General features: G+C 39.7%; 1 protein-coding gene and 1 pseudogene across 3 annotated transcripts in view; one reads left to right on the forward strand and one right to left on the reverse strand.

The window, feature by feature from the left end:
* The window catches only part of ARHGAP10 (Rho GTPase activating protein 10), a 319,834-nt gene that overhangs the window by 68,056 nt on the left and 226,314 nt on the right, over nucleotides 1-25,464 (reverse strand). The window lies entirely within an intron of this gene.
* LOC106983317 (L-lactate dehydrogenase B chain-like) lies at nucleotides 3,997-5,003 on the forward strand (annotated as a pseudogene).

Genomic DNA, 25,464 nt, shown 5'->3' on the forward strand with positions numbered 1-25,464 from the left:
AAAAAGACACTATATAACATAAAGGGAACAATCCAACAAGATGTAACAATTGTACATATTTATGCACTCAAAATGGGAGCACCCAAGTTTATAAAGCAGCTAATAACAAACATAAAGGAAATAATAAATAGTAATACAATAGTAGTAGGGACTTTAACACCTCATTTACATGAATGGATAGATAGACCAGACAGAAAATCAACAAGGAAACAGTATCTTTGAACAACACATTGGACCCCATGTATCTAACAGATATATTCAGAATATTCAGTCCTAAAGTAGCAGAATACACATTCTTTTCAAATGCACATGGACCATTCTACAGATCAGATCACATATTAGGCCACAAAACAAATCTCAACAAAGTCACAAAGACTGAACTTAGACTATGCATCTTTTCTGATCACAATGCTATGAAACTAGAAATAAACCACAAGAAAAAATTTAGAAAAAAAAAAACACATGGAGGTTAAATAACATGCTACTAAACAATGAGTAAGTCAACCAAGAAATCAAAGAGGAAATCAAATAATATATGGAGACAAATGAAAATGAAAACACAACACTCCAACATCTTTGGAATACAGCAAAAGCTGTTAAAGAGGGAGGTTTGTAGCAATACAGGCCTACCTCAAGAAGCAAGAAAAATCTCAAACAACCTAATCTTACACTTAAAGGAACTAGAAAAAGAATAACAAAACCGCAAACCAACAGTAGGAAGGAAGTAATAAAGACTAGAGCAAAAATAAACAAAATAAAAACTAAAACAAACAAACAAAAAAATAGAACAGATCAATGAAACCAGAAGCTGGTTCTTTGAAAAGATCAACACAACTGATAAACCTTTCGCTAGATTCATAAAAAGAAACAGAGAGAGAGGATTCAAATAAACAAAATCAGAAATGAAAGAGGAGAAATAAAAACCTGACACTCAGAAATACAAAGGATTATAAAAGAATATTATGAAAAATTATATGCCAACAAATTGAACAACCTAGAAGAAGTGGACAAATTCCTAGAAACATATAGCATCCCAAAACTAAATCAGGAAGAAGAAAATTTGAACAGACTGAATACTAATTACCAGAAATGAAACTGAATCAGTAATCAAAAAACTTCCAACAAGGGGCACCTGGGTGGCTCAGTCAGCTAAGGGTCTGACTCTTGATTTTAGCTCAGGTCATGACCTCACAGTTCATGAGTTCAAGCCCCACATCAGGCTCTGTACTGATAGCACATAGCCTGCGTGGATTCTCTCTCTCTCTGCCCCTCCCCTGTTTGTGAGCATTCTCTCAAAAATAAGTAAATAAACAGTAAAAAAAAAAAAAAAAAGAAAAGAAAAGAAAAACTTCCAACAAATAAAAGTCCAGAACCAGATACCTTCACAGGTGAATGCCATCAAACATTTAAATAAAAGTTAATGCCTATTGTTCTCAAATTTTTCAAAAAATAGAAGGAGGAAATCTTCCAAATTCTTTCTATGAGGCCAGCATTACCATGATACTAAAACCAGATAAAGATACTACCAAAAAAAGAGAACTACAGACCAATATCTCTGATGAACACAGATGCAAAAATCCTCAACAAAATATTAGTAAGCCAAATCCAACAATACATTTAAAAAAATCATTCTCACACACATACACACACATACACACAATCAATCACCACGATCAAGTGGGATTTATATCTAGGATGAAAGTGTACTTCAATATTCACAAATCAATCCACATAATACATCAACAAGATAAAGGATAAAAACCATAGTATCATTTCCATAAATGCAGAAAAAGCATTTGGCAAAGGACAACATCCATTCATGATAAAATCCTTTACAAAAAAAATTGGTTTAGAGGGAACATATCTCAGAATAAAGGCCACATATGAAAAACCCACCGCTAACATCATCCTCAATGGTGAAAAACTGAGAGCTTTTCCCCTAAGATTGGGAACAAGACAAGGATGTCCACCCCTACTATTTTTATTCAAGATAGCACTGGAAATTCTAGCCACACCAACCAGACAACAAAAAGAAATAACAGGCATCCAAATTAGTAAGAAAGGATGAAAATTTTCACTACTTGCAAATGATATACTATATATAGAAAACCCAAAAGACTCCACCAAAAAACTACTATAACTGATAAATGAATTCAGTAAAGTCACAGGATACAAAATCAATACACAGAAATCCATCCACTGCATTTTTATACACTAATAATGAAGCAGCAAAAGGAGAAATTAGGAAAACAATCTCATTTAGAATTACACCAAAAATTATAAAATACTTAGGGATAAAACCCAACCAAGGAGGTGAAAGACTTGCACTCTGAAAACTACAAAACACTGATGAAAGAAATTGAAGACAACACAAATGGAAAAAATATCCATGTTTGTGGATTGGAAGAACAAATATTTTTTAAACGTATTATCCAAAGCAATTTACACATTTAATGCAATCTATATCAAAATATCAACAGCATTTTTCACAGAACTAGAATAATCCTAAAATTTGTATGGAACCCAAAAAAGACTCCAAACAGCCAAAGCAATCTTGAAAAGGGAGAACAAAACTGGAGGTGTGGCAATCCCAGATATCAAGATATACTACAGACCTGTAGTGATCAAAACATTATGGTACTGCCACAAACCTAGGCACACAGATCAATGGAACAGATAGAGAGCCCAGAAATACTCACATGATTATACAGACAATCTTCAACAAAAGAGGCAATATGCAATGGGAAAAAGGCTCTTCAACACATAGTGTTGGGAAAACTGGACAATTACATGCAAAAGAATGAAACTGGACCACTTTCTTATACCATACACAGAAACAAACTCAAAATAAAGATCTAAATGTGAGACATGAAAATATAAAAATCCTAGAAGGGAGCACAGGCAGTAATTTCTCTGACACTGGCAATAGCATTATTTTTCTAAATATGTATCCTGGTAGGAATGCAAACTGGTGCAGCCACTGTGGAAAACAGTAAGAAGGTTTATAAAAAAGCTAAAAATAGAGCTACCATATGATCCAGTAATCCCATTACTGGGGTATACAAAAACACTAATTTGAAAAAATTTATGCACCCCTATGTTGACTGCAGCATTATATATAGTAGCCAAATTACAGCAGCAGCCCAAGTGTCCATCGGTAGATGAATGAATAAAGAGGTGGTATATAAATGCAAAATGGAGTATTATTCAGCCATAAAAAAGAACATGGATGGATCTAGAGGGTATAATGCTAAGTGAAATAAGTCAGAGAAAGACAAATACTATAGGATTTCACTCGTATGTGGAATTTAAGCAACAAATGAACAACAACAACAACAACAAAAAATAGAGACAAACCAAAAAACAGACTCTGAACTATAGACAGAACTAACTAATGGTTACCAGAGGGCAGGTGGTTGGCGGATAAGTAAAATAGGTGACAGGGATTAAAGAATACACTTACCATGATGAATTCTGACTAATACGTAGAAATGTTGTATCGCTATACTGTACACCAACCAAAACTAAGAGAACACTGTATGTTAACTATATAGAATTAAAATTTAAAAATCAAAACAAAACAACTGGTCTATACTCTTCAAAAGTACTAGTATCATGAAAGACAGAGACTGAGGAAATATTCTAAATTAAAGGAAACTATGGAGACATGCCAATTATTAAACACAATTCAATACACTGGACTGGATCCTGCATGGATGAAAATATTTCCACAAAAGGTATCCTGGTGGCACCTAGCTGGCTCGGTTGGTAGAGCATGTGACTTTTGATCTCAGGATCATGAGTTCAAGCCCCATGTTGGACCCAGAGATTACTTAAAAAGAAAAAAAAAGCTATCATGTAACAACTAATTAAGTATGAATATGGATTGCTCAGTCCAGTGCTTCTCAAATATTCATACACATATAAATCAGGGGTCTTCTTAAATACAGATTCTGGGCAGCTGACACTGTCTTCTTCGCATGGCTCTTAACAGCCATTTCTCTTTGGGCACAATGGCAATTCCTAAGGAAAAACTGATTGCACCAGTCGCAGAAGAAGAGGCAACCATCCTAAACAATAAGATCACTCAAGTGGGTGTTGGACAAGTTGGTATGGCATGTGTCATCAGCATTCTAGGACAGTCTCTGGCTGGTGAACTTGCCCTTGGATGTTTTGGAAGATAAATGCAAAGGACAAATGAAGGGTCTGCAACATGGGAGCTGATTTCTTGAGACATCTAAAATTGTGGCAGATAAAGATTACTCTGTGACAGCCAATTCTAAGATTGTGGTGGTAACTGCAGGAGTCCGCCAGAAGGAGGGGGAGAGCCAGCTCAACCTGGTGCAGAGGAATGTTAATGTCTTCAAATTCATTATTCCTCAGATAGTCAAGTACAGTCCTGTGGTCTCCAACCCAGTGAATATTCTTACACGTTACCTGGAAGTTAAGTGGACTGCCCAGGTGCTGTGTGATTGGAAGTGGGTGTAATCTGGATTCTGCCAGATTTCACTATCTTATGGCTGAAAAACTTGGCGCTCATCCCAGCAACTGCCATGGATGGATTTTGGGAGAACATGGTGACTCAAGTGTGGCTGTGTGGAGGGAGTGAATGTGGCAGATGTTTCTCTCCAGGAACTGAATCCAGAAATGGAAATAGCCAATGACAGTGAAAACTGGAAGGAAGTGCATAAGATGGTGGCTGAAAGTGCCTACAAAGTCATCAAGCTAAAAGGATATACCAACTGGGCTGCAGGACTAAGTGTGGCTGATCTTATTGAACCCATGTTGAAAAATCTATCCAGGATTCATCCAGTGTCAATGGTGAAGGGACTGTATGGCATTGAGAATGAAGTCTTCCTGAGCCTTCCATGCATCCTGAACACTCAGGGATTAACCAGTGTTATCAACCAGAAGGTGAAGGATGATGAGGTTGCTCAGCTCAAGAAAAGTGCAGATACTTTGTGGGACATCCAGAAAGACCTAAAAGACCTGTGACTTCTGGATTCTAAAAATTTTAAACTACAACATGATGTACGGTGAGCCTTTAGTTTTTTCATCCATATATAGGGATCACAGTTTGCTTTTATCCTCCTAAATATGTGAATCTGGGCTCACAGAATCGAAGCCCATGTTTTGTTTGGTGCTTGCAATATGAACCCTTGAGCAAATAAAATTAATTTTCATAGTGTGCTTCTAAATAAATAAAACATTAAATAAATAAGTGCATATTCTGATTCAGCAGGCCTGGAGTAGGGCCCCAAATTCTCATTTCTAACAAATTCCCAGTTAGTGTCAATGTGTTGGACTGTGGGTCACCCTTAGTGTCACAATACATTAAATAACAATATAGTGTCAGTTTCAAACTTCCTAAATTTTTCCTTGTTTTTGGAAGACACATACTGAAGTTTTTAGAAATGAAAGGGGTCATAAAGAAATCAAACTTCATCTCAAATGGTTCAACAGCAATAATAATAATAATAATAATAATGTAATTACACTGTATGGGGACAGGAAATACAAGTGTTTATTGCATCATGTTGCAACCTTTCTGTGGATCTGAAATTTTTCAAAAGAAAGGCTATTATGTAAATTAATATCAATAACCCTACAAAGTTGCTATTTTTATTTCAATGATATAGATGAGGAAACAGAGATGCCTAAAGAGATTAAATAACTTGTGTACAATCATATTACTAGTAAAGGGCCGCAAGGTCATAAAGTTAAGTGATAATGTTCCTTGCTATTAAATATAACATGACCTTGGGAAAGCAACACCATTATAGGCCTGTTTCCTGATTCAGCTAAATGCGGTCTGGTTGCACCAGACCACATGATGTCTAGCATCTCAAACACCATCACTCCCATAAGTCAATGCACCCTTCAATCACTAATACCCTCCTACACTTCATCTGGGCAGGTCTTTATCTCCCTCTACCTTCATGGTAGAATGAAAGAGCAAAGGGAAATGTATCTAAAAAACATATCCATATGACCAACACCAAATCGCAGACATCTATGACATTTTGAATTGGTTAGCCATATGAAATAGAATTTCAAAAATTTTAAAAAGTTCAGGAGGTGAGCCACACATTCTCTCCAAGTAATAGCACTGTCCCTTATCTGAATACCAGACTTAGGTTTCAGAAAGGAGACTTCAAAATATTCCACATAAAGTAATGTATGCTTCCATCATTTGAGGTCCTGAAAGGAAAGCCTTCTCACAAGGCCAAAGATATTTTCAAAATTTAATCTTAACTCCACAACAAAACAAAAACATAGTATCCATGAATGAAGCAAAGGAACTGAAGCAGAGGAAATCCTTCTGACAAATGGAGATCCCAAAGTGCACTCAGATTTACTACTAAAGGAATGGTGATCACTTGGAGAAGCAGACAAGGGATAACTAGAAATTACCACAAGTTAACTAGGAACCTGCCAATTAATTTCTATTCAGGTTGGGAAACATAAACACTCTGTATATTTAGGTTCTAATGAGGTCTTTAAAACTGTCACTCGATACAATATCCTTGCATATACAATGAAGAAATGTCACCTAGTCAGAAGTTCTTAAAATTCATCATCTCAGGATCTCTTTATACTACAAAAATTACTAGGATCCCAAAGAACTTTTATGCCTATTGACATTCTTAGTATTAGAAATAAAAAATAAAATTTATGAGAAATTTTAGGGGTGCCTGGGTGGCTCAGTTGGTTAAGTGTCCAACCTCAGCTCAGGTCATGATCTCACAGTTCATGGATTCCACGTCAGAATCTGTGCTAACAGCTCAGAGCCTGGAGTCTATTTCAGATTCTGTTGTCTCCCTCTCTCGCTGCCCCTCCCCCACTCATTCTCATTTTTTCTCTGTCTCTCAAAACTAAACATTAAAAAAATTCTTTTGATTTTTACATGCATTATTAGTTGATTAAAATAATATGCCAATTACATATTAACATGTATTATGAAAAAATAACTTTTCTAATAGAAAATAATTTAGTAAGAGAAACTGTATTGTTTTCAATTTGGAAAATCTCTTTTTTAAAGTTTATTTCTTTATTTAGAGAGAGAGAGGGAGAGAGAATCCTAAGCAGTCTCCATGCTGTCAGGACAGAGCCAGACAAACTGTGAACTCACGAACCGTGACATCATGACCTGAGCCAAAATCAAGAGTCAGATGCTTAACTGACTGAGCCACCCACATGCCCCAAAACTCTCTTTAATGTCAGATGTAAAAAAAAAAGGCAGCTAGATTCTCATATCTGCTATTGCATTCAATCTGTTTCCGTATTAGATGTCACGTCACCTCTGGAAAACTCCACTCTACTCCACTCCACTCTGTAAAAGAATGAGTGGAAAAGGCAATCATCATAAAAAGAGCTCTGACCTCAGAGACCCCAAAAAGGGCCTCAGAGGACCCCCGGTTGACCCTTTGAGAATCACTGTCTTATGTGCTAATGTAATAAGTCTGATTAGCAAAATTAAAAATATCATACTCACCAGACACTGTTTCCGACAACCACATTAATCTGGACAAGGACTTCTCAACCTCAGCACCCTTGACATTTTGGGTCTGATTCCTGTTGGAGGCACCATCCTATGCATGGTTAGCAGTACCTCTGGCCTCTACCCGGTAGATACCCATACCAACCCCACTCAGTTCTAACAATCAAAAATGTTTCCATACATCGCCAAATGTCCCCTGGGAGTTGAGATCCACCACTATAAATCTAGAGAAATACTTCTAGTGTTATGCCTCAGAGCTCTAACTCAGTATTTGTTGTCTTCATACAGGACACAAAACTGGAGAGATACTGAACAATTTCCTGTGCAAGAAGTATGCCCAAGCATTTTTCAGCAGATTGGAAACAAACAGACCAGCAATACAAGATTCCAAAGAAAAAACTATCTGGGAAGTTCTTGAACCTGTATAAAAAGCAGCCACACAAGTATAGTATGAGAACATATGCCTCAGCCACAGTGGTGAGTAAAGTCAATGTGTACAGGAAGGCCAGAGTGAGGACACACATGTCATGACTGGCAAACTGAGAACATCTCAAGTAGAATTAACACATCCTACACCTAGAACGAGGAAGATGTTGATCCCAACTGCACACCTTACTGACCAGACCACATTAGGGCAACTCAATTCTGACAATATCCAGCCAGAGATGGCATCAGATCCCACAGGTTAAGGGCTTAGTCCCACAAGACTGTCCCTCAACCCTCTCATCCCACCCCCCCCGCCCCGCCTCTGCTTCAGATACCAACTGTAAGACCAGATTGTTACATGGGCTTCTGACTGGCTATAAATCAGAGGTTCTCATGACCCAGTCCTTGGATTCAATTTATTTGCTAGAGCAGTTCACAGAACTCAGTAAACCGGTTTAATCACTAGATAACTGGTTTATTACAAAGGATATTAAAGGATATAAATCAACATCCAGATGAAGAGACACATAGGGTGAGGTGCCACATGAAGAGAGTTTCTGTCCTCATAGAGTCTAGGATCCAGCACCATGGAATGTGGGAACCCTTCTGGTTCCCCAAACTGGAAGGGCTTGGAAACCCTCTGCTTTGGGGTTCATTATGAAGACTTCATTACATAGGCACCACTGATTAAATCACCAGCCACCAGCAACTGATTTGACCTCCAGCCTCTCTTCTCCCAGCCAAATCAGGGGTAAGACTGAAAGTTTCAATCCTCTATTCACTGTTGGTTCTCTGGCAACCAGCCCCTCATCCTTACGTACTTTTCAAAAGGCACCTTGGTTACATAAATCCAGTCCTAGTAGAGAAAGCTTTTCATGAATAACAGGACATCCATTTCACCTGAAGCAATTCAGGAACTGAAGACAAGAGATCAAATATAAGAAAGATGCTCCCATTGCTCTTATGGCTCAGGAAATTCCAAGGGTTCTGGGAACTGGGGGCCAGGAACTGTGGATGAAGACTAAATATGTATTTCTTAGTATAAACCACAGCACAATGTGACCAGGAAAGTGGGAAATTCAAAGCAAAGTCATGCAACTTGCCAATTCTAAAAAACCGATTCTAAAAAACCATCATGTGAAAGAGATATTCACCTTGTACTGGGCCCAGAGATTAAAACCAGGGCTAATGGGTTAAGAATGTAAGAAGGCATATGTCAACCGAATATAAGGGGGAAAACCTTCTGAACTGTGTGAAGTTACACAACTCTTGGGCAGTTAATTTGGGAGAGAATGAGTTCCATGTCACCAAAGTTTTACAAGGTAAGACTAGGAGCATTCCAAAAGAGGCTCCGACACTACATGCAGGGCTTGAATAGTTGACCCATGAATCTATGAATAAGAAAATATATGCCCATCCCCCAAAGCCTGTCTCACTCACCAAGCTATGTGAGCCAAGTGACTGACTCCGCAATACAGAAACAAGCTCTGTCAAACTGACCTGCCACCCTTCCCTGCAGGACAGAGTAACCTCTCCCCAACCCCTGATAAATACACAGTGTACCATGCTGAGACATGAGCTCCCTTAGTTTCTGCTTCAAGTCAGGCATACTGTGGGTTCTGATTATACCCAAGATGCACGGTTAACATGACAAAGGGGTGGCCCTGACTATTTAGGGAGTAATCTCGTTTTACCATCCCCTTTATTCTGGTTTTCCCTTTCCAAAGGAAGAATGTGTCAGATATTAATAAATACGTGACAAAGATTTGTGAACTGTTACCATTTCATAAATACACTCATTGCAAATAAAGTCATCCTTATTTGACCCCTGAAACGGTGATCTTACAGTTCCATGGACATGGATAGAGATGTTTGCTGAAGAGCATGATGATTGGCCCCCTTGAAGTTTCCTAAGAACCACAGCACACCAATAGGTATTTTAACCTTATTTTCCTATTTCCTAGTATGCAAAAGTATGTCAACAAAACAGAACGAAAAAACTAGATAGGTACTATAGCAGTAATACTGAATACTGCTCCAAAAGAGGCCAGAGTCCCAGGGATAAGTAAAGTCTGTATTGGGGAAGAATGAGCAGGGGGAGCGCAGGGAGGCAGAAACCTCAGACAACTGGCTAAAGCTCTAAAACTGGGGAAAATAATATGAGAACTAATTACCTGATTGTGCTCTGTATTTTCATTTTTAGAATTTTTATCGTATGAAAAGATGCAGATAACGTGTTGCTCTTTAAATATATAACCTTTAGGAGCAGTTTGGTGGCTCAGTAGGTTAAGCATCTGACTCTTGATTTCGGCTTAGGTCATAGTCTCATGGTCATGGGTTTAAGCCCCACATAGGGCTCTGTGTGGAGCATGGAGCCTGCTTGGGATTCTCCACCTCCCTCTAAACAAACAAACAAACAAACATTAAATATATAACCTTTAAAAATATTTCCTTTTCTACCTAAAACACCCCCCCTCTGGAAGTCAATAGGGACACAGAATTCACTAAACCAAAATTCATGTTCAGTGAAATAATGGGATATTCCTTCCATTCACTGCTATGTAACAGACCTCTCCAAAACTTACTGGTCTCAAACCACCACCATTTCATTACGCTCACAATTTTCTGGCTCAGGTATTTGGGCATGGCACAGCAGGAATGATCAGCCTAAGCCAAGGTCAGTCAAATGGGCGTGGCTGGGACAGTGACTGGGGACACATGTCTGAAACCCTAGTTTTGGTTGTCATTTGGGTTCCTCACTTTTGTCCGCTAGAGTCTGGGATGACCACGCTGTTTTTCCACACATCCTATGCCTGGGATGAGAAGACTGGAAGAACTAAGTCTGGCTGTGCATATCTCTTCCTCCCTCCTACACAGCCTCCCTACATGATAAGCATGGGCTTCCTCCCAGCTTGGCACTCTCAGGGTAGCTGGACTTCTCTACAGCGGCTGCCTTCCCCCAAAAAGAGCATCCCAAGAGGAAGGAAATGGAAGCAGTCAGCTCGTCAAACTATAGTCAATAGTGACTCCTGTCACAGTCTAATGACCAAAGCAACACAGGGTCCACCAAGATTTAAGGAGACAGATTCTCTTATCTCTATGGAAGGAGTATAGAAGAGTTTGTGGCCATCTTTATTTACTCTGTCACAAAGAGACACATTTATTTCATTTCTTCATCTGATATCATGTACAAGCAGATGATAGTCTGGATATGAGCAAAATAACCGTTCCCAAAGTGACTTCAAAATATAACCACTTCGTAGTAAATGTGCTCAACAGATCATATATATAAATATTTCTCTCACTACTGCTTCAAGTTTTTGTCATCTAAGGACAAGACAGCCATACAAGGGCTTCATTCATCAGAAAGGAAAGACATCAAAGAATGTAAGGGGCTCAAACTCAAAAAAGAATCAGACTCATTGTTAAGTTTCTTCAAACTGAAGCCTGATTTCTTCAGCAATTTCCAGTTTCATCCAAAAAATTAGTCAAACTGACAGATATTTTTACACTCTGAGATAGAGAACTAGAGTGTTTATTCTGTAATGTAAATTTAAGTATGTGATAGTTGGCTTTTTTTAAGTCAAAGAAGAAAACTATAAATGAGCCTTATCCTAATAACACTGTTGATGAGGATACTGACACACAGAATACTGGAAAAATACTGAGTCCCTTCCAAGGTAATTAATCATTGTCAATAGTTTCTTTGATTTCTTCTAAGGAAATTTTAAAAGTTGCCTATGCCTATGCATGGGCATACACACACACAATTTCTAGGTACGTATTTTAATACACAAAGGATCATAATAGAGATACAGTTCCATGTCTCAATTTTTTTGAATTATTCAACTGTTAACTGAATGCTTTTTACGGGACCTGCAATGTTCCGGACATTGGAAACAATTAAGTGCAAAGGCCCTGGGGGAGAAATGTACCTTGTGTATTCCAGGAATGCCAAGGAGGCCAGGATGACTAGAGTTTAAGATATGAAGGTATGAAAGAAAAGTTGGGTAAGTAGTAGGAGATTTTTTAAATTTAATTCAGAGTGAGCCAGTATGCCAGTGTTTTAGCTCTCATTCAGTTTTGTGTGCTCATTTACTATTGCTGTGTAACAAATTCCCATAAACCCAAAGCCTAAAAACAACACGTTTACCATTACTGTTTTCTGATTCTTGATGGGCATAAGAAAGCTATCGTTTATCTCCTACTTTCCGTGTGTCAGGAGTCTAGGCACATCTTCACTGGGTCCTCTGCCCCGGTCTTCAGCTCACAGAGTTGTAATCAAAGGATCAGCCAGCCTGTATTATGGAGGCTGGACTGGGGATAAATCTGCTTCCGACCTCATTTGAGTTGTTACCAGAACTCATTTCCTTGCAGCTGTACAACCGAACGTTCTTTCTGGTGAATATGAGATGGAGGCCCCCGCAGTTTCCTCTCCAAAAGCAGTTCATAACATGCCTATTTGCTTCTTCCAGGCCAGTGAGAGAACCTCTGCTTCCAGTCTGGTCCCGGGGAGTTTTACATAACAAAACAATCATGGGGGAAAACATCCATCACCTTAGATTCTACTGGTTAGAATCAAGCCATGGGTCCCACAGGCACCCAAGGGCCTAGATGACTGGGCCACCTTAGGATGTGTCCACCAAGATAGGTGTCCATGTTTGTGAGTCTACTTCATTCTTTTGAACAAGCTGCTGAACGTTTCTTCTCATAGTCATCACATAATTTGGGTGAGAGGGTTAACCCTCTCGCCTGCCACTGAAGGCTGTTTGTGATTTTTTTTATTGTGTATTTATTTATTTTTGAGAAAGAGAGAGAGAGAGCACAAGGAGAGGAGAGGCAGAGACAGAGAGAGGGAGACACAGAATCTGAAGCAAGCTCCAGGCTCTACACTGTCAGCACAGAGCCACACGTGGGGTTTGAACCCATGAACCATGAGATCATAACCTGAGCTGAACTCGGACACTTAACCAACTGAGCCACCCAGGCGCCACAAGGCTGGCTGATTTTTGCACTGAGAGATACAGTAGACGTCAATGGCAGCAAACACGCTCTACATTTTTGCAAAATTTTGACAGTATCTGCAGAGTACTTTGTACTAGAGAGATGGCCTTCAGGACAGGGGTGCATTCTACACCTTGCGGGACACTGCGAACAGTCACACAAAGTCCGTTCCAGTTCACACACACTTGTTTCCTCCTCCTAGAGACTTCCCTCATCTGGGAAAGTCCCATGGGTGGAACTTTATAACTTTCTTCACATAGGTGCTCTTCATCTCTTCATTTAGGCTCACACACCAGTGATTTATCTTTTCTTGATTTAGGCTTACGTTCAGGTAATTCATCTTTTCGGATAACACTGATAATCACGCCTGTTCTCCCGCTGTATTTTCTGATGCCCTGCGGTATATAAGGAAGCTATCGATTTGGTAATTACTTTTAATCCTTCATCCCAATGAATCATTTTAGTGTACCTAAGAGCTCTTCAATCTGCTCTCTGGGGCTATCCACGTGTACAAGCATCTGTAAATAATGCAAACTCTCCCCCTTCTAGTTTTCAAACTAGCTCTGTTTTGTTTCTTGCTTTTCTTATATCATAATTCTAGGACAATAGTAACAGTGAGCCATGTCATGATTTCATCAACCTTATAAGCATTTCAATAATTACATAGAATATGAACTTAAGGGTTAAAATATACATTTTAAATCATTTTAAGGAAGCATCCACAATTTCTGCTTTACTAAAGTATTACGTTAGGAATAATGTAAAAGCCTACAGCTTTTAGGCATCTGCTGTAAGATTTTCTCCTTAGACTTATTAATATGGCATATTATTATATTAATGTGTTTCCTAATATTGAACCACCCTTGTATTTCAGGGGTGAATTCAACCTAGACTGAAATATTATCCCGTTAAAATACTGCTGTTACTTTTGATGTATTATTTAAGGTCTCTGCACAATATGCATAAGTAAAATTGATCTACAACTTTATCTCTGACAGACTTTGGCATGACTGCCCCACCAGCATCATAAAAAGAAGTTGAAACTTTCCTCTGCTATAGTGTGGACCAGTTTAAATACTAACTGATTAACCTATTAAATGGTTTCTTCCATCTTTAAAATTCACCTGTGAAAATATCTCTGCCTGGTGCTTTTTTGGGGGGGGGGGGGAAGCAGGGGATGGCAGTTCTTTGAACGTTTTCTGTTTATTAGTACACTAATTTTATTCAGATTTTCAAAATTCTGTGCACTGTGTATCTATGGTTATTTTCACATTTGTTTCTTTTTATGTATGTGAGCCTTCTCTCCCACCCCTGTTTTTCTTGACTAGCTTAGCCAAGAAAATCTGTTTTATTTTATGCTCCCCAATCTACCAAAAATGCAAGAGGTTTTATAAAAACCACTTTTTTCTTTCCTAATTAATTTCAACTTTCATATTTTCTTCAAATTTCTGGGGATGTAGGTGGGTGGAAATTTAACTTATTTCATTCTTTCTGGCTTGGATATGCAGTTATTTAAGTCTATACATTTCCCTTAGAACATAATTTTTGCACTATCCTTTAAGTTTTGATAAGCTTGTTTTCATAATATTTTTCTAGGCATTCTACAACTTTTTTATTTCCACTTTCACCCATGAATTATGAAAGTCTTTAAACTTCCAGATGACCAAGGACTCTTTTTTTTTTTTTTTTTTTTTTTTTTGGCTTCTAATTTCTAGATTTAGAATATTACCGATCGGGGGGGGAAAAGATGGTCTGTGTTATTTCTGCCTTTTGAAATTTGGGATTTTTCTTTGTGGCCAAAAATAGATACTCAAGACCTATAAACACTGCTTTTATTGTCTTCTGAGTTGCTGTAGGAAAATATGAGGCAACCAGATGTATCCTCCCAGTGTTTTTTATTTTTCCTTAAAATCTAATAACTGAATCAGTTTGTCTCTATACGGATCATTCTGAAGGACTTACTATTCAGATTGATGTTTTCTGAAATTCAGCGAACATTTTGATCAGATTATGGTCTCACTCTGATTCAGAAAAAAGTTCTGTTTTATCATCAAAATTACTTCTGTTCCTTGCATTCATTCTGTACTCCTGTGATGACTTCTGATGGGTCATTCTTGCCCTCTGTGTCTGTTTCTTTGACTTGTGTCTCTCCTTCCATTGAATGTGACTGTTCCATTAAGGAGGGTAATTTGTTTTTTAATTTTTTATTCTATTTTGGTATTTTTAATTTGTTCATTTTAAAACGTTGTACATGTGTCAGTCTGTTTCCTTAGCTCAGCAAGTATCTTTAAAACTCTTCCATCATTTTATTTTTTTTAACTCCCATTTCATTAAATATTTAATTCTTCTATAGAGATAAATTTTAGTAAGTTCCTTTCTTCTCTTCCTTAGACCAGTAGTTCTTAGATTTTTCAACTATAGTTCACATTTTCTCCTCTCCTGCTGCAATATAGGCTCATTGACTACACGCTGGATATTTTTGGTTGTTTCATTTCAACCATACTAGTTTTTAAATGGGCAGCTTTGTCAACACTTTATTCACACCACGACACCACGGGTGACACGTCCTTGAATCTCTTCCCAGGTTGTGGACGTCTGTTTTCTTCTTCTACACACTACAGCTTTGCCTGCCCAGTGTTCTGTCGCTGGAGAATGGTGTGTTCATCGGCTTGGGCTGCCACAACAGAACACCACAGACTGGGCGGCTCCAACAACAGAAATGTGTGTTCTCACAGCTCTGGAGGCTGGGAATCCAAGACCAAGGTGCCAGCAACGATTGTTGCTCCTGAGGCCTCTCTCTTTGGCTTGCAGATTGCTGCCTTCTTGCCGTGTCATCACACGGCCTTTCCTCTGTGCATGTGCATCCCTGGTGCCTTTTCTTCTTCTTATAACAGTCCAATTGGATGAGGGACACATCCTTATCACCTCATTTAACCTCGGTTCCCTTTTTAAAGACCCCATCCCCAAATAAGGTCACATTGGGGTTAGGGCTTCAACATTTTGAGTCCATAACCAATATGGATGGGGAGGACAAGGATGCAGCCAGGGCTATAAGCAACCTGCTCTCTCACTTCATCTCTCTGGTTTTGCCAAAACGCCTGTGCCTGTGTTCACTCCCTCTGCCTGGGCTATACAAACTCCAGGGGAGGCCCCGGGCCCTTCAGCCCCTGCCAGAAGTCTCTGTCCTAGCTGGCCACTTTATCACCACTTCCCACCATTTACTAGACAGAAGCTGGACCAGGTAAGAGACATGACTTCTAGATGTTCATGTTACAAGTTATCAGGGTGGGACATGGGATTCCCCTCCCTACTCTCAGGGTTCATTCTTCCCATCTTTTTCTCTTATAGAAGCTCTTTTTTAAAATTTAGTTTTGATTCTGATGTTTTCTTTCTGATTTTCTGTTTACTGCCAGAGATCACTGACCCTGCAGTGTCTATGAGAGGAAGTCACACCCCACCTATTCTCCTTTCTCTGGTGGGAGGCTAGGATGGTCAGGAGGAACTTCTACATTTGTGGAAGTTGCAAGTCTTACCCAAAGCTGCCCAAACCATCTTCTCCACCTCCCTCCCAAAAGGGATTCTGAGGATTACATATGCATCTGTTCCGTATCATGTCTGTGGAAGGTTGAGTTAGGAGTAAAACAGATATGGCCCATGCCAATTTTTAAAAACATCATTTGCTGATCCCTGGCCTTTTCCTCAATTTGACTGATACCAAAGTGTTTTTTGTTTGTTTATTTTTTTGTCTTTTTCCTTTAACCTATTTTTAGTTTATATTGTAAGATTTTTGAGCTCTGTCTTTGATATCTTAAAACATGTGTTTGAGATATCTGTTTTAGAAAATAAGTGGACAATAAATACTACTGGTAAAGCCATAAGTAAAAGGTAACACACTATCACATGCAGAAACCTGTAAGTTGCTAAACTTCGCTAGTTCCCGCACTCCCGCATCGTAAAAATGGGCCACATATTTTTATTAAGTTATTTCAGTATCATCCAAGTTCATTTCAGCAAGGCAGGGTTCCCAGCTGAGGTCTCTTAGAGAATTCAGTATTAGTGTATACCCTCAAATTGTATGTAAATGGTCCATATGCATTTGTATTTTTTCAATGAGATTGTTATCTTTCATAAAATTCTCACAGACCTATGAAACATAAAAACTGGTTAGGAACCACTAACCTATAGTAATGAGCAGGAAACCTGCCAAGAATGGGAAACAATGGAAACTTAGAAACCATTTACAATAGTTTGGATTCATCTGAATAATAAAGTCAAGTGAAAGTTTTCTTTTAAGCTACATAGAATTTGGATAAAGCCCAGAGGACTTCCAAAAAAGTTCAGCTGCAGGTGTTTGTGGCCCTGGGCATGGCAGGTAACAGCATCCTGCAGAAATTGTAGAACAGGAGTAACACACAAGAAACAATGATCATTCCGAAGACCCTTCCACATCAATCCATCAGTAACTACAGTTTACTCTGTGAGCTTATTAGCACATTAAGCACAAATGACCTAATTCCTTCATTAAATTTTGAAAACGATGACTAATCCTCTTAGTGGTCATGTCCACCATTTCCATCTCAACAGAAATGACATTCGAGAGAAATCAAGGGTTTGAAGGCTTTCCTGGAGAAAAAAATGTCTCCACTTCTACTCATTGCTGAGTTAGGGAAAGAAAAACAAGTACCTTAAAAAAGGCAGAGCCTTTTCTAAATAAAATATAAATAAACTCTACTCTCAATATACAAAACAAGCCAAGTTGATTCAGCAACAAATTAAAGAGAACAGGAGGCAGATATTGAGAATCATATACTCGAGATTACGATCCAGATTTTGTGTGAGTTTCTGATGTACACTGTTTCTTTATATGAATATATACAGCACGGCTATCATTTACAAAGGATTATAAATCTTCCCCAAAACCTATTAGTTCAACCACTTTAGAGGTTTGGTTTGGCACAATCTATAGTTTGCAGCCCATGTGCACTTTTGGTAATTAAGAATAAGTAATAATGCTGGCAAACAACACACCAGCTGTGCAATGATTAATAAGAACTTTCTTGTACACACAACCAAGCACTGACATGTGTGGCTCAAGCAACTATATAAAGCTCATGACTTTATGAAATCGAATACAGAGATTTCCTTTCTGACTCCTACACATTCCAACAGAGACATACGTAAGCACTTTTGTAAAATTCAAACTTGGAGCTATCCATGTAGTAATACTGCCTGAAACACTATGAATCATTGAAGCTTAAAAAGAAAAAAATACGGTCTTGTTTTTCTTGGGACAGTAGAAAGACCGCAAGGAATTTTCTAACTGTGTGGCTTAACTGCCTGAAATCCTTTTTGGACCGAGGCAGGCTGTAAATGAATAAAGCAAGCTGTGTGACCTTGGGTAAGTTAATTTCAACTCTCCAAGCTTCCGTTTCTTTCATTAGTCTGTAAACTGCAGAAAAAAAACACTACTATCTAAAAGAAAATGAAAAAACAAAACACACAACCAATACAATCTACCCTCTCAGGGTTGACGGGTTGATCCGCGGTTCGTCTGAACGAGAGCTGGCCAGTGGTTGGAACATTGGGTGCTCAAGAAGCCCTTAGTGCTGACCCTCTTCTCTAAGCAGACGAACTAAAGTGCTTAGGGAAAGGAAATCTGAATTTTATAATTATGTCCACTAGATCTCCTATAGGCCAACACACTGCTGTGAATGGAATATCTTCTGAAGAAACAACTGGGTTGATTCACAAAGGAATGCCTACTACATTTAGTCTTCAAAGTATAGCAATGGTCTTAACCTGGCTTTGGACAGAGAAAGCTACCAGCTTCCTATAGGTTCAAACTCAAACACACACTCTTCAGGCCAGGTTACTGGATTTCCACTGTGTCAGTTAGGTACACCGTTGTCTTTCTTACTAAACGCTAACTTCCGGAAAGCAAGATCTAATTTTTTTTTTTCTTAAGCTTTTGTGCCTGTCCACAGAGTGCAAGGCATGAAAGAGCAGCTTAACAGATGTTTGCTGAATGAATTGATAACTGCATAAAAGAAATGATGCCAACACCAAAAATCAGATCATATAACTTCATCATGAATAATATGAGATATATAGATATATATAGATAGATAGATAGATCTATATATATAAATACGTACACACACACACACACACAAGTAAAAAGTAATTTAATAAACTCCTAGGGGCACATCACCTAACTACCTCAATCACTAACTGATGGCTAGCTTAATTCATCCAAGTCCCCAGATTATTTTGAACCAGATTCAAGACTTAGCACAGGTGTTTACGGAGCTTTAAGTAACTAGATTTTACTCTAGAATTCTAGATGCTTTTATCTCTATAGTAACTAGAAAGACACAATACTATGCAAAGATCGACAGAAGCCATCACTACCTGGTCAAGAGACGAGCTATGACACAAAAGGAAATCAAACTCTTCCCCTAAATCACTATGGATTAGAGGGTACTGATGGCATGATTACATGCCAGAGAGAGAGAGAGAGAGAGAGAGAGAGAGAGAGAGAGAGAGAGAGAGAGAATAATTCTACAAATATCTGCATGAAAAGAAATAATGACTTGGGATAGCTCACAGGAGGAGGAAGACAGCATTAATACTGGATGACAAGCTCACCTAACAAATCCTGATTGAAGGATTTAACTTTTTTTAACCTTTTAATAAAAAAAAATTAAAAAAAAACTTTTTAGAGAAAAATCCAGAAGGGTAAATAGAGGAGGGAGCAGATCTGAGGAGGGTCAGTATCAACCAGATACTACAAAGCCTAGGCCAAGCTGAGGAAGGGGGTTTTGACCAGACGCCAAGGACAGAGGGCAGGACAGACAGAGCAGCACCTTGATCCTTGAGAAAATGTGGGGCCTCCAATGACAGCGCTCAATAGAGCTGAAGGGTGAGAACAGAAATAAAGCTGACAAAACTGATTCCTGCCCTTTGGGGTCACTCTCAAGGAGAAATCAACCAACCGGAAAGTTAAAACAAGGAGAGCTTTTAAGGGACTTTTCATCCTGTGCCAAATTAGTCCAGCAACATAAGGCTGCATGGCTTGAAATTTACTTGACCTGCACTGACCACATTCATGTCGATTCCCATGCTCCTCAATAAAGTTAATCCTGTACTTCCTAATAGGCCTGACAACACACACTTCCCCAACAGAATGGAGAAGACACTTCCCAAGCAAAAAAAGAGAAAAGGCTATGACTCCCAAATACAGAGAACATCACCCCTGCCCTCACACTCTTCACACCAGCAGTTAGAAGAGGCCCAGTGAGGGGTGCCTGGGTGGCTCAGTTGGTTGAGCGTCTGATTTCTGCTCAGGTCATGATCTTGCAGTTCGTGAGTTCGAGTCCTGCGTTGGGCTCTGTGCTGACAGCTCAAAGCCTGGAGCCTGCTGTAGATCCTGTGTGTGTGTGTGTCTCTCTCTCTGCCCCTCCCCTGCTCATGCATGCTCACTTGCTTGCTTTCTCTCTCTCAAAAATAAACACTTAAAACATTTTTAAAAAAAGAAGAGGCCCAGTGTATAGGAAAGAGTAAACACAGCAGGCCTAAGATGGCCATCCTTAGAAAGGCCTGCTTGCAAAGTCAGCCCTTGGTTGGCATCTGGGAACTAGGCTGGTAAACAGTTGTTTAAATGGATATAAAACAGTCCCTTACAAGTTAGCATGGCCTACCATGCCTAAGCTGTTTGTACATAAATGTGCATATGCTGGGGTTATATGGAACACCTGCTTTCCTTCTGGGAGTCTGGAATCCTGGTATACAGTAGGCAAAGCATGCCTATGTGACTACCTCCCAATAGGCACTGGTCTCTAATGGGCTTTCCAGAACAGAAGTATCACACGTGTTGCTGCATTTTCAGTGCTCAGGGAAGAGTCTGCTCTGTGTGACCCCTCCTGAGAGGAGAGAACATAAGCAAAACTACATGTGGCTTTCTCCAGAGTCCACCTGGTTTGTCAAATTCTTCTCTGTGTGTCCTCACTACATCGCTGTGAAGAAACTAGCTGTGAGTACAAGTATATGCTAAGTCCCATGCCCCCTTCCAACACATCCCCACACATGGGGGTGGTCTTGAGGACTCTAAGCACACCCAGGAAGGGCAGGCACTACATTTACTAGGAAGACTTCTATTTGGAGGGCACTATGTAGTAGCCTGCTTCATCAAATAGACATTTTATCCACTCTGACTTTAAGTTCGAGAATTTGTGGAAGCCTAGCAGAAATAGAACTGTTATGCCCCAGTGTGCATGAGCTAAAACTGTCAACCCTTAATTTAGCCATTTTTCCGGCTACCATTCATTATTCAAAACGTTTAGTTAGGTGGGACACTAGTGTTTGCCATGCTAAAGATGCAGGGACTAAAACACTAGTGCGTGGTCAATCACCGACCTAGTGCAGCAGTGGTGTCTCAGAATGGTTTTAATATCAGAGCAATTCAGAAGAATTTAAATGAGACAACAAGGTTGCGGTGTGAAAACCTGGCCGGGACAGAGGTGCCTTCATCAGACTTCCCCAAGTCAGTTGCCTTCTTCTTCCCACTCAGGCAGAAATCTGAACATCACCACATCTCAAAATAATGGAAAATGGCTGTCGTCCAGTATTTTAGCACAATGCCTTTCAGTGTGGGCTCCTTCTTTCCATAGCCAAACTGAGCCATTATTATTTTTTTTATTTTTTTTAATGCTTATTTATTTTGGGGAGAGAGAGAGAGCGAGCGAGCAAGCAATAGAGTGTGAACAGGGGAGGGGCAGAGAGAAAGAGAGACACAGAACTTGAAGTGGGCTCCAGGCTCCGTGCTATCAGCACAAAGTCCTATGCGGGACTCAACCTCACAAACCACGAGATCATGACCTGAGCCAGAGGTGGATGCTTAACCAATGGAGCCACCCAGGCGCCACCCATAAGTATCTCAATAAAGGGTTTCTTTGGTGGCTGGCCCCACAGAAGGCACACAAACAATAAAGTATCACTGATGAACTAAAGCAAGAATCTGAGATGAGTAACATCCTCACCTGTTCCCTCCCAGTTCCTGAGCAGAAACACAGAAAATAAGTCAACAGCAAAAGACAAGAAAGGCTAAGCCAGAAGACAGGTTCTAGACCCTAACTTCTCATGGATATACGGCAGCTCTTGGTTTCCCCATGGTTCTAGGTTCTTGACTTGGGAGTCCCTGAAATTCCTAAAATTGTACCCACGTTTCTTCTGTGTATATATAATATACTTATTTGCTGGGAACAGGACCCAAAGCTTTCATTAAACTTTCAATTGAGTCCTAATGTATCAAAGATTCAAAACTATTGCTCTAGATAGAGGAAAAGTATGTCAGATGAAGGAGTAGACTTTAAAATGACTGACTGAATGGCAGAGCAGAGGCCCAAACAGCCAGGAGACATGTAAGAATGCAACGGGGGATGAAATGGGTCTATCAGGTTGGAGAACAACAGCTAGGAAAACAATTATCTAGATAAAAGACACTTCTGGTTTAAATACTGGTCTGAGAAAAGTGAAGAAAGTTAAAGAAGCTCTAGTTAAAACCACGGGAATAGAGCAACAGGTTCAGATTTGGGTGACCTCGAAATACCCGTTTCCATCTGAAATTCTACTGACCAGATGCACCTGATCCATTTCCATAAGGACTGGGCCTAAGTAGCAGCCAGCCTCAAGAACATGCTGGAGCTATGTGACGGCACCAAAATATAAACTGAGTTAAATCAAAGTCGATGAATAAATTGTAGGTATGCTGCACTGTGAATTTTCTCACACTGTCCAAAAGATGACTTGGTTATAACCAAAACTGACCAAACTGACATAAGTAAAAAGGGATTTATTAAAAGGAATAAGCAGGAAGGACAAAGAGCTGAAACAAAAGTGCTCTGAATTAGTAACCCGAGGCCATCAAGAGCCAACCAACAATTCTCCATTTCTCACCTCTGCACCCTTCCTAATTTTGTTTTTAATCTTTATTTTTGAGAGAAAGAGTGCAAGTGGGGTAGGGGAAGAGAGAGGGAGAGAGAGAGACACAGAGAATCCAAAACAGGCTCCAGGCTCTGAGCTGTTAACACAGAACCTGATGCAGGGCTTGAACTCACGAACCATGAGATCATGACCTGAGTTGAAGTGGGACACTTAATCAACTGATCCAAGCACCCTCTTCCAATGAGACTCCCCATCCTTTCCAGTGCTCTGCCTTCTCCACCGGGCATCTGACCCACTACTGGGGTTCCTTCAGTCTGAAGCCCAGGGGCAATCTCACAGTAACAGGCTGGGTTTCTCCCCATCCCAATTCCACATCTCCAGAGGAGAGACCGTGACTCAGCCCAGACTCCAGAGGAACTACTCTTGTGTGTATAGCCAGTTCTTGTCAGCAGATCGAGATTAGAGGGGCACTGAGTCTTACGAGAGGGATGAATTCCACAGTGAGCAGTTCTCAGAGATGCTGGGCTATCTTCCAGGACATATATGTACTAAATCACTGTGGGGCAGTACAGACGAGAAGGACCCAAGAGAGGTAAAAGGGGAAGAGACGGAGGTCAGAGTCTAAAAAAATACCCTTTTCCCAGCCCATCTTGTCTACCAAGTAGCAGGACATCTTTCCAGGAAAAGAAAGGGAAAAAAATTTTCCTCTGAAGGTATCCCAGTCTGATGCAAGTGGCCATATTATCATTGCATAGACTTCAACAGTATGCATACTTTATTAATATAAACATCTATTGTTTTTAATTCTAAAGTTTTTTGCTAAAAGCATGTAGCCTATTCTCAATACTCTGGATTAAAGTTTAGAAAAATCAGTTCTTTACATATTATTGAAGCAATACTTCATGTTTATATTTTCCCACTTACACTATTTGGTGTAATTTTGGATTTCTGAAAATTTGGGACACTAAAACATTCTGCTTTTAGTGATTTAGTTCAATCTTCATATCCTCTAGATCTGCTGTTGCTGAGGATCAGAATGTAGTTGTCTGGCCTATTAGGCAGTGACCACACAAAAACCTTCCACTTAAAGCTGTTTAGAATTGACAAAGCAGCAGTATAGTCTAGGCCTCCTTAACAGTCCCACCTCCAGAGGCAGACAGTCCTGGGTTTAAATCCCAGCGCTGCCATTTACCAGCTGTGCGACCTTAAGCAAATTCTTACCCTAAGCTCCAGTTTCCTCATTTGTAAAATGAGGATGAAGATAATATCTACCTCACAGAGCTGTTGAGCAAGGCATTAAATCAGATCATGATATAAAATACTTCGCAGTATGAGAACTTAGTGAATATTAGCCTTTCTATTATCATATATTAATAATCCTGATGGTGATAAACACAAGGAGAGAGAGGATAACAGAGCTTCACTAGAGTTTCTGGCAAACTTGAGCTGAGCGGCCTGGCACAGCCTGATGACCCCAAAGAGACGACATGTCAGAAGCAGGCTGCCTGTCACGTGTGATGTGGCAAATGGAGAGTGACCTGAAGAAGGGGGGAGATGGCCAGTTGAGAGCAGTCGGCATTCCTGTCCATGCCCGCCAGGTACAATGATCATATAAACCCCTTGGATCTCTCAAAATTCAAATAAATCAGCACTAAAAAGAAATAAGCTATCAAACCATGAAAAGACATAGAAGAACCCTAAATGCATATAACCAAGTGAAAGAAACCAGTCTGAAAGGCTACATACAATTCCAACTACATGACATTCTGGAAAAAGCAAAACTATGGAGATAGTTAAAAAAAAAAAATCAGTGAGTGCCGGACCTGGGAAGTGGGGGGCAGTTGAGGAAAGAGACGAACAGGTAGAACGTGGGATTTTTAGGACTATGAAAATATGCTGATAATATTAAAATGACGAGTATGTGTCATAACACATTTGGCCAAACCCATAGAATGTACAGCACAAGAGTGAACCCCAAAGAAGCTCTGGACTTCGGACAATAATGACGTGTCAGTGAAGACTCCTCGACTGTATCAATGTACCACTGAGGTGGAGGGATGCAGATACCAGGGAGACTCTGTATGGGGAGGTGGAGGGGGAGACAAGGGGCATATGGGAAATCTCCATACTTCCCTCTCTGTAAACTAAAAAACTGCTCTTAAACAAAGTGAAGTCTTTTAAAAAATACAAATATGTCATTAGAGTTTAATATAAAATGTGTGTATTTATTTGTGTAATGTGTATTTATACATACATTAGCAGACAGTGACAGTGTAGGGTTAAGGGATAGGCCTTGGAGACAAACTGGGTTGAAATTCCAGCTTGGCCACTCTCTCTGGGACTATGACCTTGAGCAAATTACCGAGCCTCCCTGGGCCTCATCTTCCTTATTTGTAGAACAGCAGGGAGAGGAGGAGCTCACGTGGGTCAGCTCACCTCATCTTTGTGACCACTCTAGTGAACGGGTACTTCAGCGGTTTCTATTTCATACAGGAGGAAACTGACAATGAGAGTCAAGAGGGTGCCCAGGTCACAGAGAAGTCACATAACTTAGTGGAGCTGAGATGCCAACACAAGGAATTTCATTTTAG

This window comes from Acinonyx jubatus, chromosome B1 (assembly GCF_027475565.1).
Source record: "Acinonyx jubatus isolate Ajub_Pintada_27869175 chromosome B1, VMU_Ajub_asm_v1.0, whole genome shotgun sequence".
Lineage (NCBI taxonomy): Eukaryota > Metazoa > Chordata > Mammalia > Carnivora > Felidae > Acinonyx > Acinonyx jubatus.